Source organism: Cynocephalus volans, chromosome 1 (genome assembly GCF_027409185.1).
Source record: "Cynocephalus volans isolate mCynVol1 chromosome 1, mCynVol1.pri, whole genome shotgun sequence".
NCBI lineage: Eukaryota > Metazoa > Chordata > Mammalia > Dermoptera > Cynocephalidae > Cynocephalus > Cynocephalus volans.
Genome location: NC_084460.1, coordinates 215,555,245 through 215,563,571, shown reverse-complemented (window position 1 = coordinate 215,563,571; position 8,327 = coordinate 215,555,245). Strand labels below are relative to the sequence as shown.

Genomic DNA, 8,327 nt, shown 5'->3' with positions numbered 1-8,327 from the left:
TTGTGTTGAATAGTAAAAGCAATAATCCTTCATTATCTGTTAGTTACAACTTACATATGGAATCAAACTTGTCAGTGACAAAAATGTTATCGAATTTTAAAGGAAAAGATTTTGAAAAATTGGCTACCATAAACATTTTATTTTTGGTCAAATGTAAACCTGCTCTATGTACCAGAATCTCAATATAAAAGAATTGAACTGAAAACAAATGCTGGTATGAATGACTTTTTAAAGCAGTATTTTTCTAATGTTTCATTTCTTTTTAATTAGAGTCCACTGTTAGAAAGTTTAAGCACCAATTTGTGAGGATAATCTCTATTTGTAAGAGAGAACATGAAACACAGCAGTGGAGCTAAGGAACAGCTTTGATTTTTGGCATAAGTTGAGAGTCCAGAGCTTTCTGATGGATCTTGTGCTGCTGCATAACCTTGCATTTCTCCTTCTCTGTGTTGGAGATCTCACCTTCTTGTTTTCTGGGCTTAAGCAGCTTCTTCCTGAAGTAGGCATCAATGAGATGTTTTGGGATTTTCACACCAATTTTGATGGAGGTGGCAATGATACCTTTCTGGTGTTTTCAACAGAGAAACACAGTTGAGGACCAGAGTTCCAATCACAAGTAACAATCTGCTTCAGCTGCTTCTGGAAAACCACCCTTTTGCCTCTGTGGTGACCAGTGAGGATGACAGAAGAGTAACACTTCCTCTCAGTTGTCTCACATGCTGACTAAAGGCTTTTTGAAGTGGCTCAACAGCTTTGAGATACATCTTCAGTAGGATAATAACTAGGCATATTGCCAAGTTTAAACACAGGCACAACCATGTCTGTCACCACCGACTTGCCTTTGTGACAGTAGCAAGAACCATCTCCATTTCCTTTCTAATCCTGGATTTAGCTGCGGAACATTTCCTCTTGCACATGATCATCCTTGGATCAGGAATATCTGCCAATTCCTCTAAGACAGGTTTTCAGTTGTGGTGGGGCGTCCCCTTCTTGGGCATATTGGACCTAAGGTTTTTCTGAACCTTGCAACTGGCATTATTCTTTGCTTCAGGATTCTCCTTTTTAGTGTCTAGCTTCTCAGTTTGTTCACTACCATCTTGCAAGATGGGAGAACACAGTACAACTTTGACAGTCTTTTCCCTTTCTTTCTGCAATTCTGCGTAATTAGAAATTTAAATAATGCAATATTAATAAAATGGTTTCCATTTCATTTTCTTTTTCTTAGTCAAAAATATAAGCGAAACATATTTTATTCAGCTAAATTTTGATTCTGAGATTCCATGTGACAATATCCAATGTAAGGAAAGGAAATGACAAAAAAAAAAAAAGGAGTTTGTAAATTGGAACCAGAGATTTTTCACCACCTTAGTTAACGCTAATGCATTTCTTACAATTCAGATCATTAAAATTCTCCACAGTGTTTTTTGGAACCAACAGTTGTGAGCATACTGTCAGAATTGCAAGCAAACATTCAATGTGAGTTTCTATTTTAATAAAAATCTCGATATGCTCTTTATCCTATACATGTAACATAAAATAAATGGGCTTTGCTAGGGTTCCTTTTTTCTATTTATATGGAACTGGATTTCCAATCAATGATGAAGTTGAATACACTGCTATTTATGTCACATGGGAGTTTGTAGAAAACATAGAAAGGGCATCAAAAATAGCTAGTGTTTATAGTACTTGGAAAGTTTGTGATGAAATTACAGATTGTAAAATTAGTTAATTGACAAAGTTGTTATAAGACTGAGTTTGCATTTTATTTTTTAAGTACCTACAAAATAAGAAACTGCATACCTGAGATAATCATGAGATTGATATCTGTACCTGCAATTTAATAAACCAGAATATGAGTGTTTTTTCTTCACATGTGCTATCTTAAATTCTCTACACTATCACGTTTCCAGAAGATTTTAGGAACAGAACTATATAATTAGTATTTTGATTAACAGGTACTTTATTAACCAGTATTAGCAAACAGAGAAGAAGACAATTTGTCATACATTGTTGTATGCATACTATCCCTTCACAAATATTGTTGAATGAATAAATGGTTTTCAAATAATTATACTTAAAATTTAAAAATATAAAGAGAAATGTTTAATATTTATCTTGTGATTCAGAAGAATATACTAAATTTCAATTATAGGCAATTACATGTAATCTAAATAAATTCTTTGATACCTTGAGAAAGGCACTTCAAAAAAAATCCCTGTTATCAACTTCTTTATATGCTATTTGTTTCTTTTTTGAGGATGTATAATCCAAAGTAATTTGTTTTAATTTCATTTTGGAGCCATGAGGGAAAGGGAAGCTATTTGTATTTTGAATTCCCAGTCCTATAAACTTTGCCCTGAACCCAAGGTAAAAAACCCTCAAAGACGTCATCTGGGTCATTTACTCATAAGGCTTTCGAAGTACAGAGGTGTATCACTTATGCAGCCTGCAGAAAGACAGCATGGCATAATGGAAAGAGTTGAGGCCTTTGATCATAGCTGCAGATCTTTGCCCTGACACTTATTAGGCATGTAAATTTGTTCAGGTTAGTCAAACACAGAGTTCCAATTCCAGCCTCATCCCAGGCCCATTTGCTTCCAGAAGGTTCTGCATAGTGAAAGAATGTGTGCAAAGCACATTTTCATTTAACACTATTGCATTCTCATCAAGCCCAAGTTCTATATATGTTTCCATAAGTCAACTTTCTTACTCAAGAGATGTTCTAGAAAATATGACATGGAACTCACCAATTGTAAAAGGAGATCAATACGGAAAAATGGCAATCAAGAAAAGAGAGTACACATACCTACACTACCTCATGAAAAGCAAACAGCCCAGATATATATGCTGTCTTTATAGCATCCCTGGGCCAAGTGAATCACACCATCATGAGATAGATTTCTCCATGGGAAACATTTTCTGTGACTCAGAATACTCAACCTTGAATTTATTCTGTAAAAAAAAGAAAGATATAAATTCTTTCTCTGACACATGGGGGTTAAGCTCTGTGGTGAATATTTCAAGCAGAAAGATTCAAAGTCTTTATACAGTTTCCACCATTAAAAAGAGACATCTTAAGGAAAATTGCAATAATGGTAGCAGTAGCCATATCTGTTCTCTGCTAGGTAAACACCAATAATATTTTAGAGTGATATCCTAAAGATAGTTTTAAACCATGCTGGGTTACATGGTAGATATTACTTTGAATGAAATTACAGTTTGGTGTACAGAGACAGAATTAAGAAAAAAAAAGCATATAATATGAAATTATACAAACCCGACATCACAGGCAGAGTGACTGACTATAGCATAACATTGACTTGAGGGTATTGCTATGTACATTCTTTTTTCCAAATGCTTCAAACAAGGCAAACAGCTTTTATCAGTAATATATAGCAGAGACTAAAAGTTTAAGCTAACCTTTATTTCACTAGTTAGCAAACCTGAAGTAGTCAAATATGATCATTTACAGAAAAATGTAGTGGGATTTGCTCATCTTCTCATATATATGTGAGCTTAGCTCAGAAGTTAAGAGTAACCACAATTAAATTGACATACACTTTCTATCTCGGAATAAATATAGCAAGTAGAAATCAGTAAAAATGCAGTTTGCAGTTGGATTCCACCAGTGATGGGGTTATACAAGTAAAACAGGATAATACTTTTAAGCCATTAACAACATGAACTACCAATAAGGTTCATTATCTTGAATTCAAATGATTATCATATTTGGCAGAAATGTTTTCTTGAATCTTAGGTGCATTATTTTTCAGGTCATTTAGTCCCTTTTAGAAAATTATAATTTTTCTACAGCATGTTTAACAAGTAAGTGAATTGTCACATTTCTAAATAGGTATATTTGATAAAAATCATTGTGCTAGTACTTGGGAAGAGAGTTGCTATTTTCCTTTACCACAGTTTGCTTCTGAGGGTCACTTCAATTTCTTTTTATTGTACTCGTGTCTCTTCTCCTCCCCACCCCCCGCCCCCACCTTGGTGTTTGTTAGTTGCTTTTAATGTGATTTCAGAATTGTAAATGGCTCTGCATATCGGTAAGTGAATTTTGAGGTTTTTTTCTATCTAGACCAGTAAAGTAAACAGGGTGAAGTAGATAATGGCATTTGGTCCCAACAGGTTTCATTAAAGGGGTACTGAGTTAATGCTAACTTTTCCTTAGAGCACAGTTTACAGAATATACATTTCATCAATACTATTAACTTATTTGTGTTTTAGCAAATATTTTCTTAATATCTATGTAGTTTAATCAGTATGAAGCTTTTATTACTATTATTTGCACTGCTTTTAGGAGCATGGAATTCTGGCTAAAGATTTTGATTACCATTTCATTGGTGGCAAACTCAAAGGTCAACAGGAGCCAGACAGGAAATTTAAAGGGCAAAAATGGCTTGTTGTAAAACAATAAAGAATAACAGGGACTGTTAAGAACTGGAGAGAGTAATTCTCATCCAAAGAGATCAGGACTGTCACTCAGTCTTGACCCATAATTGTCACCTGCCAGGTTAAACGAATTATGTCTCTAGTCCAACTTTAGCCTGAAGGATATCAGTCTGCAACCCTTGTTCTAGAAATCAGTTTGTCAAGGGTTGATTTAGTAACATAAACCAAACTAGGCTAGTGTTTTCTCTGATGTTGAAGAGTAGGAAGATAAACTATCCTATTGAAGGCTGGCTTCATGCAGTTGCAAGGGGCCCCACACTTTGAAGGGCCTCAACCTTGATTTAATGTTCTGTTGTTGCTATCTTGAAATTCTCTACTATTTTTGAACAACAGGCCCCACAGATTCATTTTGCATATGGCGCAGTAAAGTACATAGCCAGTCCTCATCGTGTTCAGGGGTAACATTTGAAGCATTTTTCTCCAGAATGAGTAAATACACCTCTCTGTAGACTTAATTAACTACTGAGGAGTGTTAGAAACGGAGAGATTAGGGTGCCATCAATTTGCACAACTTGGTTTCTGTAAATATAGTCATGAGTAAAGTTGAATGAGGAAACTAGTTCCTCTCTTCCATGTTGCTCTCTGTACTACTTGCCTGCAAAGAGAAGGCAATCTGTCCTAATTCATCAAACAAAGACACCAAGGTAGAAAGTCAACAGGTCTAGAAATTACCTGCTTGCTTCCTTGCTTAAAAGATTTAAGGGTTTCCCTAAGAGAGACTACAGACCTCCTTTCTTTCTTTGAATTAAATATAAAAATAAAATAGATTTTTAAAATAGTTCAATGATGAATGATACTGCTAAACATGGTTCTCCCCACTTTTTAAGTTATTTCTTATTTATATGTGAAATAAAGTCTTATTTCAATTTGTCATTAGAATTGGCCATAACGAATGATTTACACTCAGTATGTGGTTTTAGAGTCATCTCTCTGTAGTACTGGAGTAAAGCACAACACAGATTTCTCTGGTGTTCACTAAAAAGCCATCTAACCTTTTTGTAGATCCCTAGATACCTGTAATCCACCTATTTCCAGCTCATAGAAAAAAGTACGAACATTTAACTTTAAATCTTGGGAGCAGAACTCTTAGCTGGATTAATTTATTTTTCCTACCCATCAATGTTTTAGATTTATATCCACTTTCCTGCTATATTTGGTGCCGGCACGCATTGCTTTGCTGTTGTGCAGGTATGACTAAGTACTGTCTCATTCCATTGAATAGGGCCTCATTTGTCTTGGGTTCTACAGGCTTGCTGCATACATGACAGCACACAGTGACAGTAATTTGCACTGATCTGCCCCCACTGCTAGTCCTGCTGCTACAAATAGCAATTGATTATTATGCTGTAGTGTTATTGACTGTCACTATGAACACAAGCTTTATTTCATTTTTAAAGTAACATGCTACAGATTTGTTTAGTATAAGAGCAAAACAGGAAAATATTCATTTCTAAGAATTATTTGCAGTCACATATGTAACTTTAAATCCTGGTCATAAAACATTTACTTTAGTTTAAATCATAGTAAACAAAAACTTTATTGTGGTATTTATTTTAGTCTAATGTAAATAAATAACTTCCAAAAGCCATAAGAAAATCAGTATAAAACTGAAATATTTTTTCCTATTTCCAATTTCAGGAAAGATATTCATAGAAAATGATTAGATACCTTTTCTTTCTTTTTGTTCCCCCTCACTTTAAATGCTCTCCCTGTTCAAGAAGAAGTTGGTATTATATTTCATACACATGTACTTCTTGACCTATCTGGTATTCTAAAAGTGTCAGTTCTTCTTAGGTTCTACAATATGATATCACCCTTTTAACTGCCCCCCACCAAAAAAAAAAAAAAAAAAAAAAAATAGTGACTTGGAAGGGTTCCTGTGGTTAGAATGACAATTATGCATATTTGCAGAGTTAATATTTTTTAACTGGCATCAATACATTTGTGGCAGATATATCTTAATTTATAAATGTGTGCCTTCCTAAACTGCAAATTTGACTCTCTAAATACTTTAAAGCACCACATTACCAAGTAGCAAAACTGATTTATTTCATCACACCCTGCCATCATTAGTCTTAAATGCTTGGTTACTCCAGCAAGTAAACTATGCCTATCTCAAAAAGAAATTTGAGATATATAGAACACAGAGTTTTAAAAATGAAAATAAAATTATTCAAAACCTCAAAGACCTTAATTGCCTAGTCCCTTTGAACAGCTCTTTGCCCTCTGAAGGACAAGCTGGGGCAAACGGAGCTCCCATTTGAATTTCTTTGTAACATTTTTCTTAAAATGTTTTATTTTATTAAAAAATAAATAGAAATTTTACATGTAATCAGAGGCACTAAAAAAATTTAAATTCAATATAGTTTTAGATAGCCATCTATTCCCTGGCCTGAAGAATACAGTCGAAAGGACAGCCAGCTATGTGTGGCTAGAAAGCAATTTCGCCTTCCCTCTCTTACACTTTGAGACCTCCCAGCACCAAAAACTCTGCCAAATGAAAGTTGTAGAAGTATATCTCTGCTATCATTGTCATTATGCATAGATAACTTTTCTCTGTACTAGAAAAGGAGAAAAAGGTTGTAGAGGAATTACAGGAGTTGAGATAGTCCCATGCTTTGTTTTAGATTCAAAATGATCTGTTTTCAGCAATGCTCAAAATCTGTTTAGAGGCTGTCTGGTTAGCTCAGCTGGTTAGAGTGCAGCTGATAACACCAAGGTCCAGGGTTTGAGCCCTGTGGCCAGCCACTAACAACAACAAAAAAAGTCTCTTTAGAAGTAGGCAGGTGTAAGCCATAAAGGAGTAATAAAAACTATCATGTATTTTGGGTAGATTAAGCCTGTCAGATATTACTAAAGAGTGTTTCTCCAAAATATTTTAAAAATTAGAATAATCAACAGTCTAATGTAGGCATCTTTTCCGACTATATATATATATATATATATATATATATATATATATATATATGTATGTATATATATTCTCTTGACATTTCCTTGTGAAAAGAAAATGACATGTAATACTTATTTCATAGCTATGACATAATTCAAATCAATGCTAAGCAGCTACGCATTTATCAATTAGCATTATTTTTCTATCTGTCTATGACTCCCTGTATTGTTGTAATACCATCAAATAGTCATTTGCTTTTTTATGGTAATAATCCCTTCACATTCCTTTCTTTCATCTGTATCCTTGTGTGCTATTTGTTGCTCTGCTAAATCCCTATTATAGAGGCCTATGAGTTCCAAGAGCTTGATGAATAATTGGAAATGTTTTATCCCTAAGCTTCAAAAAAGTGCTAGAAATAATTATAAGCAAACATCTTCTGTAGTGTCCCATATCAATCCAATCCCTGCTTTATGCTGTTTGTACTTTAGATAGAGAAGGCAACAGCGAGCTCTTGCTTACCAGCTCTTGCAGCATAAAGAGGACAGATGTTTCAGTTTCCATCGCTTTTCTTCTGTCTTCTCTGTTCTTTCTAGCAGCTTGGGCTATTCACTACAATACGTTCCACAGTCAGTCAAGCCTGTAATTTCACAAGGTACAGTTAATTATTGATCAATCAAAATGAACTTCATAATCCTTTTGGCAACTCGTGCTGTACTTGAACTTCTCTCTTGCCCATAAAATAGCTTAATGGTCTACAGCATAATGAACATGAAGGATATGAACTAATGTTCAAAGAAGCAGGCAAATCCTACCTTTCCTGCTCATGCCAATTCAGGATTATTCTTCACAACATACTATGTACTCCTTACTTTTCTTTAGCTCCTCAGCTAAGATAAAAGCCTTCCCTCAGACCCCATGCTGACCCCAGATGCAGAGCTTTCATATTTTCTCTGAGTTTGATTCCACTGAAAATACT

The 8,327-nt window shown here is 34.6% G+C and overlaps 1 pseudogene; it reads right to left on the bottom strand.

The window, feature by feature from the left end:
* Positions 1-266: 266 nt before the first annotated feature.
* LOC134369200 (large ribosomal subunit protein eL6-like) lies at positions 267-6,525 on the bottom strand (annotated as a pseudogene).
* Between the last annotated feature and the right edge of the window lie 1,802 nt (positions 6,526-8,327).